The sequence below is a fragment of the Desmodus rotundus genome, chromosome 8 (assembly GCF_022682495.2).
Source record: "Desmodus rotundus isolate HL8 chromosome 8, HLdesRot8A.1, whole genome shotgun sequence".
Classification (NCBI taxonomy): Eukaryota; Metazoa; Chordata; class Mammalia; order Chiroptera; family Phyllostomidae; genus Desmodus; species Desmodus rotundus.
The window spans coordinates 51621678-51633619 of NC_071394.1; positions in this window are offsets into that span (position 1 = coordinate 51621678).

Below are 11942 nucleotides of genomic sequence, written 5' to 3' on the forward strand. Positions count from 1 at the left end.
CATTCCTGTCCACACTGGGACACCATTATGATGGATACAATTACTCCACCCATCAGCTGACAGCAGAAGAGGACTCCTATGTTTTTCAAGACATTGTTACTCCCAAAGAGGAATTTTAACCACCAGTTTTAGCCAGCTTGAAAACGCTCAGCTCTCTTGAGCAGTGTGATATGAAGAACAGAAAACTTCCCCTTTGCGCAGCAATCTCCCTTCATTTCAACTCTGGACACCTTCAAAGTTTTGAAAATAAGTATTATCAAATCTTATATTTCTTTTAACACTGATTGCAAATCTCATTGGAAGATAACATCTGCGTTCACAAAACATTGGACCAGCTGATATCTCCGTGTGTCTTGTAGGTCTTTCTCTCTCTCTCTCTCTCTCTCTCTCTCTCTGTTAGGAAGATGGCAAAAGACTTTCAGATGTCTGGGAGTTCACTTTCTGCTAGTGGGAAGTTTGAAGTTCACAAAAATTGAGAGGAATCCAAGTCAGAAAGAAAGTAAAAATAATATGTTAAGGACAATAGCTGGGAAGGGCAGAACTATCCATTTATCTTTCTATATATCTGTGACCTATTTGGCTATTTATTTACGATTTCACGCATCAAAGATACAATTGGTCTGTGCTACACATTTTTGAAAGGGTGTTTGCAATATCTATCATTCCTTTGCACTCATTTACCATGTTGGTTAGGCTGGGTTTTTTTTCTATTCGGGGGGGCTCACACAGTTGGTAGTATTAGAGCTGGGTTCAAACACAGGTGTTTCTGGCTGCAGCAATATGCTGATTGAACAGAATGACTTCACATAATGGAAGAAATGCACAAACAGTCTTTCTGTAAAAACAATAGATATAGGAGGGTGTATTTAGCAAGATCCCTATTAAATGGTAAGGTTTCGGCAGCATTTTCTTATCAGGTTGATTTTCTTGCCATTCTCACTTGGGCACCCTTATTCCTTTGCACGGCTCTAACCGCCCTTCAGCTCTTCAGCACTGAATCTCCCCAGCACTAAATAGTCCTACACCGTGTACACAAACAAATGCTTCACCGGTGCCTCAAATATAGCCTCGAAAAACCTGAGCGCATTAAGTTCCGTCCCGCGCTCACCCACGCTTGCTGTGATTTCTCCTGTATTTCCTGTTTCAGTTAATGGCACTGTTATTCAGTTGGTCACGCAAGCATAAGCCTACAGTAATTCTAGTTCTTCCTTCTCCTTAACTTCTGTATACATTCAAGCCACTAGTCTTCCCAGTTTAATTTTCTAAATGATTCTCAAAGCTATCTTCTCCTCTCTATTTTCTTAGCAATTGTCTTGCTTTTGGGTTGAATCATCTCTCACCTAGACCATTACAACAGCTTTACCACTGTTCTCTCTCCAAAAATTCCCTCCTCAAATCCATGAAGTACCACTTCCACCAAGCAATCCACCCACAGCCTCAGCACACACACTCTGTCTGTGCAGCACTCAACTTCTGTGACTCTCCACTTCCATGTCCCTCCATTCTCCACATGGCTTTCACCGTAGCACCGTGGGTGCTGGTAACACTGCAAACGCACAACTAGGTGTCAGGCTTCCACGCCTTTGAATGTGTGCTTCCATGCCTTTTCTTCCTGATATGTTCTTGCTCACTAAAGTGGCACACTAAGATGCCTTTTTGTTATAAGAGTGCCCTTGCAGGACATTTATTCCTATCAAAAGGTTCACTGAGACATTTAGACCACACCAAAAGGTCCTTAATATTTGGTTCTTGATATTGGGCCCTGTTCAAAATCTCCACGAAGACATTTGATCATCTACCTAATCGCATGTGTCATTACCAGTTAGGCTACCAAGGTGAGAAGGGTCATTATTGGCAACATAACCAGAGCACATTGGACCAATAAAACATACAAAAATACAATAGTATTTTTTATGTATTAATCCTGTGAACCCAAACTATAAATAAACCTTATGGGCTTTTTAAACTCAGGGATGTTTTCTAAGCACGGACGCTTTGAGCAAGACCAAATATTAAGAACCATTTGACATGGAACATATATGCTAATGTAGGTTTTTGATAGGATCAAGTTTCAAGGACCTTTTGGTGTAGACCGAATGTCTCCATGAATGTTTTGGACAGAGCCAAGTGTCAACTGTTCTAACAGTGCATGATGCTGATGCAGTATGGAGTTTCTCACACCTGTTCTTGCCCCTCCAATACATTCTACAAATTAAAGATAAGTAATGTCTCAAAAATCCCAAATCTGAGCCTACTGCCCTCTTGCCTGAGATTCCTCAATGCCTCTCTATTACCCTTAGGCTACAATCCAAAATCTTAAACATATTTGTTAGGGCCCAGAGTGTCTTGACTGCCTTATTTCATACTTTCATTGGCCACGAGGCTCAGGTACGTTTGCTTCCCTTCAGCAGCACAAATGTGCTCTACTGCTGTCCCTCGATATCCTTCACATATACTGTTCCCTGCCTTAGAATGGTCCCTTTGTGTCTCTTCACCTGGAGAGATACCACAGAGTCTTCACATGTCAGCTTTCACGCCACTTCATCAAGGACTTCCCTGGTGCTTTTGTACTCAGTTTTCGTGACATCTGGTCTACAGGGCCACTACAAACATGGGCAGGTTGCACAGCTGCAATAGCTCACAGCATGCCTTCATGCCAAAGACATGAACGGGACTTGAATATGTATTATGGCAATTTGCTAACATATACTAGTAAAGTGTCTTGGAAAAGGGGAGCCATTTTGGCTACTCTGTTCGATTAAATGCTTTTCCTACATAACACTTGCCAGAGTTAATTATACTTGTTAATAATTATTCACAAACTTTAGAAAAATTTCGATTTGGTCTCTCACAGCAGATTATACATCCCCTTTGGAAGGAGATTGTCTTTGTGTTGTTTGTTGTTGCACCCGCAAGTCTTGCCCTCTCATGTGCCACCAGGGACATTCAGCAACACCTGGTGAGTGAAGTGATGTGGAGCTGGCTGCGCTCTGGATTTCTCAAGGCTGTGATGGTTGCACCTGGAGTCTTAAACTAATGGAACTGCTTCTTTCAGCTATAAACTCGTTGCAGGTTGATCTCTGTTTTCAGATTCACAAGAAAGTGAGTTGATCACAATTTGCTGGTAGGTTTTCTAGTCTCTATGACAGAAATACCAAAGCACCCACCACTCAAGATACTTTGTAGCATTAGCCAATAAAAGTCACTGAAAACACACTTTTCAGCTCTAAATGTGCTTTACTTGTAATTATAAGCAGAGTGTTTGCACCAACTGAGCAGAATGGGAGGTAAAATCCTACTAAGTTTAATAACATGTGCTTTATGTCAGTGTATAATAGTGTACAGTTTTTAGCACTTTATTTTTCCTTTCTGTTTTATAAGCTTTTCTCCAATATTATGATAAAATCTCATACTCATGACAACCTGCCTCCACATAAGCAGCTGTCCTCACTGTGTTCAGAGACACGGGCCAGGTTCCCCTGGCAACCAGAGTGGCCTGAAGGCCTATCAACGCTCTGCAATTTTGGTCTTCACTTTATTTTGGCCACCAATCTGGTAAAAAAAGAAAAATGGTGGGGAGTGAAGTACTCAAATGAAACAGAACTACTTTTATCATAAGTAATTTTTTTGCTTCAAACGACTGTCTAGTAGAGGTATCCTATCAATGATCAAAATTAGAACATCACTTTATACTTTAAAAGTCTCAGGCAGAGTTCTGCATTCTGTTTTTGTTACAGAAGTATTTTCCCAGCTAAACCCCGCCACACACATTATACAGGGGCAGGCAATTGTAGGTGTACAGTTGTGACACGCAGAGTTTATTTTATATTATTATTTACTTATTATTATATTATTTATCTTATTATAATTGTTATTATTTCAAATCTTTACTTATGATTTATTTTTTCAGTAATGATGGCTGGTAATTTAATGGCTACTTCTGCCTACCCCTGTATATATGTAAGAAAGGGAGATCAAGAGTTAGAATTATTGGCATTGTACCAACTTGGAAACTTCTTTAAAGTTTTCACCTCCTTAAAATGCTTCTAAATCTTTTCAAGTAGTACCTTTTTCTTTCTTCATTTTTGTCCTTGCTAAATACCCCCTTCTGCATCTGACAATAGGCATAAAAGAAAGAGGAGAAAGAGAAATCGGCTCAGAGAAATTGGGAGAGGACAGAATTTTAGGAATTAGAGGTAATCAAGTGTCCACATGACAGAGCATGTAAATAAGATATTTGACAGAGAGAAAATCACTAGAGTCCCAGCATAATGTATAATTAAAATCATTATTTATATTTGAAAGGTAGAATGGAAATAAACAGATAATGAAACAGTGAAATTCTGAAGGTCCACTTGGCATTACAGTTCCCTGTTGCAGGAATTCTTACACTGGGAGAGAGAGTTATGTCAGGTGGCTAGTGAAAGACACTGCCTTTTCTGCCTTGCCCTGAGACCCTTTCTCACTTTATGTCACACTATAGGAATAGGGAAGCCCACCCATCCAGGCTGTCTGCTAGATGAGAGACCTGTGCACTCCAGGGAGTGGGCTTTCCCTCTCTGTACTAGACAGGGTCCCTGGCTTTCAGCTTATGGGATGTTTGGGAGTCAAGGAGTCAACCCTGGGTCATGAGGACAACAGCTTCTGTTTTTCCCCAGAACCATGCTGATATTCTCAGTTTGCCCCTGCATATCTGCTCTGTACCTTCCCACCCTGCTCTGTGCCTGGAAGGTTCTGTTTGGGTCCATGTATAGGAACACTCTGGCAAAAGATCAAAGGGCAGATGGAGAGTGAAGTCCTGTTTCTGTCCCAGTGCCCTCTCCCCAGGGCTCTGTGTCCCAGGCTGAAGGGCAGAGCTCCTGTAGCCTAGTAGCCCACCCTACACAGCTGAACTCTCAAAACCAAGAATTCTTCCTTCCTCTTGCCCATTTAGGCCAACAAGTGGAAGAACTCCCTTCTTCCCTCCCTCCCTCCCTACCACTTCTCTTACTGGGTTACTGAGTTCATCCTTTGCTGGTTTCCTTCAGCTCTTCCCCCATCTTATAAATATTCCCTTATTGAACTCTCTCAGTCACCAAGTTTAGGGTGTTGGTCTGTCTCCTTTCAGGACCCACATTCCATGATTCGTGTGAGATCTTTGCTGGTTGTATTCACCCTGCTACAGGAAGGGAGCTGGAGAGAAGCAACCCATACATCACCCTGTTCACACTTAACCCACATCATAGGGAAGGAAGTTGGTTCAGACTTTCTTTAAGCTCATTTTGAAAGAATACACTCTTGTGATTGATCACCTGTCTTCCCAAATGTCCCAATTGAACATGAAAAGATGCTGCCTTGCCCAACTTTTCTGGGGAAGACATTTTCTGGGGAAGAACTTGTTTTTGAATTGTCTTGGAATAAATGAAACAACTCATCAGTGCCACAAAACAACATCAATGTGGAGACACCCCAAACAGATGTTCCCTCACGCTTTTAAACATCAGCATTAAGTATATTCCCACTGTGGTTAAAACATAGTCACCCCCACACGTTGCAGGTCATGACTAGACCACGTACTTACTCATTGATTATTGTAGAGAGACATGGCCTTCTGATCTAATCCTGCCAGTCCATGGGGTTATATGTGTTGAAGCCACATTGTATCTGAGCTAATTAGATTGTACTTGCTTTATTTGTAGAAAGTCAAATTTTTTATGTGGTTCCTAGTGAGTCCCCCATTCTTAGCTCATCCCCAATGGGTATATTAGTTATTGCTAAGATTGCTCTTCTTGGAATTATGCTTTCTCTCCCAGTGTTTGTAAGCAACTCATGTGGCTTAGAAAAGACATAGTAAGAGGAGATCCTCCTGGGGATCCTTTTCTTAAACATTTTCTGAACCTGTCCTTCCTCCTCTGCTAGTCTACCCCCGATGGGCCCGGAGGAGAGGAGGATGCCTCTCCACTTCCATCCTTATTGCCCCTGTCTGCTTGCAAAACACTGGTTTGCAGGGTAGCTGAAGGCACTTCAGATCTTCACCTTCTGAGAACTGAATCAGAAAAAACATTTTAAAAACATGAACACATTATTTAAGTATTGCTCATAGTTCATATGATTGTTTCATGATTTCACTTTATGTATAAAACCATGAATTTCAAGAAAGAACAAGGTCAGGAGCTTTCAGTCTTTGGGAATGACCATCACTACTAATTCACAACCCAGCAAGCATGGACAGCAAGGTTAGGTTTACAAAGGCGCTGACAGTTGAGGAAGTGACTGTCTGCACTTTTGGAGGATGACAGATTTTCCAAGAACTGAGGCATTCCTCAGACCCTGAAGAGCCCTGCCTTGCCCTGGAATGGCCCCAAAGAGATGGTACAGAATCCCCACAGTGCAGCCAAGGCACCCCACAGACACAAACCCCCTTCCTCTCTCTCACTCGGTTCACTTGACCTCACCAATCTTTCTGTCTTACATGCAAAGGCTGAAGAGCATTTTGATTTAATGGATATTCATAAAGATATTATTACTGATACTCTGCAATACAGTACCTGGCATCCACAAGACATGTATTGACTGAATGAATTGAGAATAATGGCAGGTTATACATTACACTTCATAGTAAAGAAGCAAAAATGGATTAATGAGCTTGAAATCAGAGAAGGTACATAACCAGAGGGGAGAGGGGGGAAAGAAAATGGGGAAAATAGGGCAAGATCCATTGAGGAACATGTGTAAAGGACACATGGACAAAGCTAAAGCCTGGTTTGAGGGTGGGAGATGGGGATGGGTGGGGCAGGGGGCTGAGGTGGGTGAAAATGGAGACAGCTGTACTTGAACAATAAAAATAAAATAAAATAAAATACGTTACAGGATATTTAAAAAAAAAGAGAAATCAGAGGAGGTATGGATAGAAAGCTGGCAAGTGTTTGAAAAGCAGCAATAACTTTAGACAGGGGTTACATTTGACTTACCAACTTTAATAGTATTTTCTTCTTCTTACATAATTTTAAAATTTATTTTTAAATTACATTTTACATTAAATATTATTTTGTATTAGTTTCAGTTGTGCAGCATAGTGGTTAGATGATCATATACTGTTTTACAAATTGTTCCCCTGATATTTCTAGTACCCATCTGGCACCATACGTAGTTACTACAATATTATTGACTAGATTTCATATGCTGTACTTTAATCCTCATGACTCTTTCATAATGACCAATTTGTGCTTCTTAATCTCTTCATTTTTACCCTTCCCTATCTATAATTGTCTCAATTTTTTTCATTTATTTTGTTCTTTAGCTTCCACATGTGAGTGAAATCATGTGGTATTTATCTTTTGCTGACATATTTCACCTAGCATGATACCCTCTGGATCTATCCATATTATTGCAAAAGGTGAGATTTCATTCCTTTTTATAGTCGAGTAATATGACATTTTATACATGTACCACAATTGTTTTATCCACTCTTCTATTGGGTTGCTTCCACATCTACATACGTAAGAGCAAAGTGATAGAACTCAAAGGATAATGAATCTGCAGAAAACAAACTTATGGCCTCCTTTGAATCCTACCTAGCACCATGTACATTTAGGATTAATAAACTCATTGAGTTTAACAAAACTTAGGAGTTCATAAGTCCAAAAAGTTCAGATTCAGAATAAGATTTGTATTTGAACTCAGTGCTTGCCAATATGTTACTTGTTTTGCAATAAATTTCACAATTATTCACTTAGCACTTAAAGTCTGGAATCAAAATCCCCTGAGTGGAGGAGCCACAATAGCTCGCGGCATCTAATAATACCATTTCTGACAGACTCTTTTGTCTTATAAGGAAAAAGATCTTCAATTTCTAGCATTTTTACAGCACAAGCCATTAAATTTAAAAGCTTTAGACTGCACTGAAAGAGTGATATTTAAAAAGATCAAAGAATGGTTCTCAAAAAAATAAGTTTGAATAATCTACCCTAAGAAATAAAGAGACAATTACAAGACTATTTCAGGTGGCACAGAGGTAAATTCTGTTTCATTTTACTTCTGATTTCTCTCCTCCTCCAAACCCGCAGTTTAACAAATGTGAAAACAAGGACGTTTGAACACCAGAGGGAGTAGCTGCTGTAAAATATTACCTGTGGTAAAGAGATAAAAGTAAATTAAAATAGAACTCGCATATAAATATTTTCAATAGTACAGCACAATTTGAACCCATTATTACTTCAAAAGTACCGTTATATTCAGATTTCAGAATCAGTGCAGCATATCAAAACATCTCTTTGTGCTGATGGCAATAATATCATAAACTTGTACAAGTCTGCTTTTGTCAAAGTACTTCATATGATGATATCTCATTTGGTCATGATAATTCCTTTATGCCTTATGCAGAATAACAATGACTATCTCTATATTGTAATTTAAAAGAGTCTCCAAGGGGTTAAGCCAAATAACCATGATCATTTAATAAGTGAAGGAACTAGGAATAGAATCATTATTTTAAATCCCACCCAGTGATCTTTTCACCTCCCCAGGATGTACAAAAATTTTAGTTTGAATGAAAGCAGAGATGAGTCATAAAGGGAAAATTAAAGTGTGAGAAGAATGTCAAGTGTTCGTTTTAACACTGATGTATGAACTGCAGTTTCATTCTCTTGTACAAAAACTAGTTTTTTTTGTACTTTATGAAACACAGACAAATGGTCACAGTGGAAATTGTTGTGATAAAATTCATCAACATTAGTATGTTAAACTCCCTTTTAAAAGGCATATATTTAGATAACTAAAGCAAGTAGAGGGAAAGGCTGATCAATTCCACAGTCCATGCAAAGAAAGATATCGAATAAGTGAATACTGCAAATACATTTATTTGAGGAAAATTATTGACATGAGCAGGATTACATAGCACATGTGAAAGTGACATATTATAAATAATTACAATTTATCAAGTTTAGTTGGTAAACATTGAGAAAATATCATTTATAGTTCAAAATAGACAAAGATTTATTTTTGTTAGTTCAAAGAGTCGTTACTTGCTTCAGTAACATAGTAGTCACATAAACCAAATATCAGAACTGTTTACAAAGGTATTGAGAAATTTTGCTCCTTCCTGACCTATCTCTATCTTTCCCATTCTACCCTTAATTTACATAAGTAAGCTACATTTTTGAGTTTTGTTTTGTGTGTGTGTGTTATGTAAATATAATTAACTTGCTTTCTCTATATTTTTATACAAAATATTCAATATTCTGCATGTATTTTTCACATAGCAGTATATACTGAAGATATTTCATTCTTTTAAAAATTATGGTCTTCAGAACATTCCATTTTGTGGTTATACCAGAGCTTGTGTAATAAGTCCTTCACAATAGAAATTTGAATTGTTTTCTTCTCCTGCCACAAACAATGCTGGAAAGTGTGGCTATGTCATTGTACAAGGGTACTGGAATTAGCTGATGACAGTTTCAGGCAACTTTCATCAGCTATTTAAAAGGCAATGCTAAGTGTTAAATTACAAATTCTTACAATTAAATAAATTATATTATAAATATATGTAATTAATACTTAAAAATGAATCCCTTCCAATTATTTCATATTTTTACTATACTCTATTCTTTGGAGGTCATGACTGCTGTATCAGTATGAAGGAAACTGTATAATGGGTGCTACTGCCCATCTCTTCCCAGCTCCATGTTCAGTAGAATCACATTCGTAGCTGCAATTAGCAATGATAGGAGTTGAAACTCAGAAACTGGCAAATGTTATGAATCAGAGTTCTTGTCCCCCCCCCCAGAGCTAGTTGTACATTTATCCACATACCACTCATTGATGACTTTAAACTATTTGCCATTCATAGCAATTTTGTAGATTTTACTTTGATGACCTGAAATTAAACCTTTTTGACATCTCATTCTTTTTTTTAAATTTATTTATTTATTGTTATTCAGTTATAATTGTCTGCATTTTCTCCCCATCCCTCCACCCCACCCCAGCCAGTCCCACCTCCCTCCCCTACTTCTACCCTCCCCCTTGATTTTGTCCTTGTGTCCTTTATAGTTCTTACCTGCCACAGAATTCATCTCTTTTGAGTCTCCTTACCTTTAATGGCAATATGGTTATTTATATAAGTTCAGTAAAAATGTGTTCTTTTTACCAGAATGTAATTAGAAAAATCAGTGTCTTTTATGGTGTCAGGCTTGGTAAATTATACATTCATATAATTTCTTATTTTCCCCATAATGATTTATTATTTTTATATTAAAAACTTCCCCCATTTCAAAAATAGTTTAGCTAGTGATTTAACTATTTTAATATTTGTGGTTATTATGTCACAGAATCAATTCTAAATTTAATTTGTTTTTTCTTCTTTTAATTTCATAATTTCTGCATATAATTTCACTACTTCTTCTCTTCTGTTTTTGTTTGATTTAATTTGTTACTGTTCTTCTAACATTTTTATTTGGTGGATAATTTGTTCCTTTTAAAAAATAGATAAAATATTTAAGGCTATAGATTTTCTTGTGATTTCTGATTTTGTTTTATTTCAAAGGTTATTAAATACAATATTTTCATTATTTTGCTTTCAGGAAACTCTCTAATTGTTTATAAATCCTCTTCGATCTAAGAGTTGTCTAAATGAGATTTTTCTTAAAAAGTAATATGAATTTTTTTCCTGAGCTCCAACTTATAAAACTAATTTCTCTCTTAACATGGAAATTTTATTTTATTTTAGTAATTAATTTTTATTGTATCTTTCTATTACCATGAATCCCCTTTTTCATCTATAACAACCCTCCACCCCCACGCATAATTGCACTGTTGTCTTTATCCACAAGTTGTTTTTCTTGTTTTGCTTGATCACTTCACCCCCTCAACCACCTCCCAGAGTGGTCTGCCTATTCTCTATCTATGAGTCTGTCTCTATTTTGCTTGTTAGTTCAGTTTATTCATTAGATTCCACATATGAGTGAGATCATATAGTATTTGTCTTTCTCTGACTGGCTTATTTCACGTAGCATAATGTTCTCCAGGTCCATTCTTGCTGTCACCAAGGGTAAAATTTTCTTCTTTTTTATGGCCAAGTAGTATTCCATGGTGTAAATGTATCACAGCTGTTTTATCCACTCATCTACTGATGGACACTTGGGTTGCTTCCAAATCTTGGTTATTGTAAATAATGTTGCAATGAACATAATAGTACATAAATTCTTCTGAAATAGTGTTTCAGGTTTCTTTGGACAAATTCCCAGAAGTGGAATTACTGGGTCATAAGGCAGTTCCATTTTTAATTTTTTAAAGTAACTCCATACTACTTTCCACTGTGGCTGCACCAATCTGCATTCCCACTAACAGTACGATAGTGTTCTCCTTGCTCCACGTCCTCACCAGCACTTGTATGGATGTTTGTTGATTTACTGATGATAGACATTCTAACAGGTATGAGGTGATATCTCATATTAATTTGCATTTCTCTGATGATTCGTGACACTGAGCATTTTCCATATGTCTACTGGCCATCTATATGTCTGTACTCTTTGTATAAATGTCTATTCAGGTGCTTTGCCCCTTTTTTATTTAAACTGGGTTTTTTTTGCTGTTGAGTTGTATAACTTCTTTATAAATTTTGGATATTAACCCCTTATCAGATGTATTGGTGAATATGTTCTCCCATTCAGTGGGTTGTCTTTTCATTAGTTGATTGTTTCCTTTGCTGTGCAAAACTTTGTAGTCTGATGTAGTCCCGTTTTTTTATTTGTTCTTTTGTTTCCATTGCCTGAGAAGATACATCAGAAAAAAATATTGCTATGAGCAATGTCCAAGACTATATGGCCTATGTTTTCTTCTAGTATTTTTATGGTTTCATGTACAAATTTAAGTCTTTAATCCATTTAGAATTTATTCTTCTGTGTGGCATAAGAAGGCAGTCCAGTTTTACTTTTTGCATATCTGTCCAGTTTTTCAGCACCATTTAT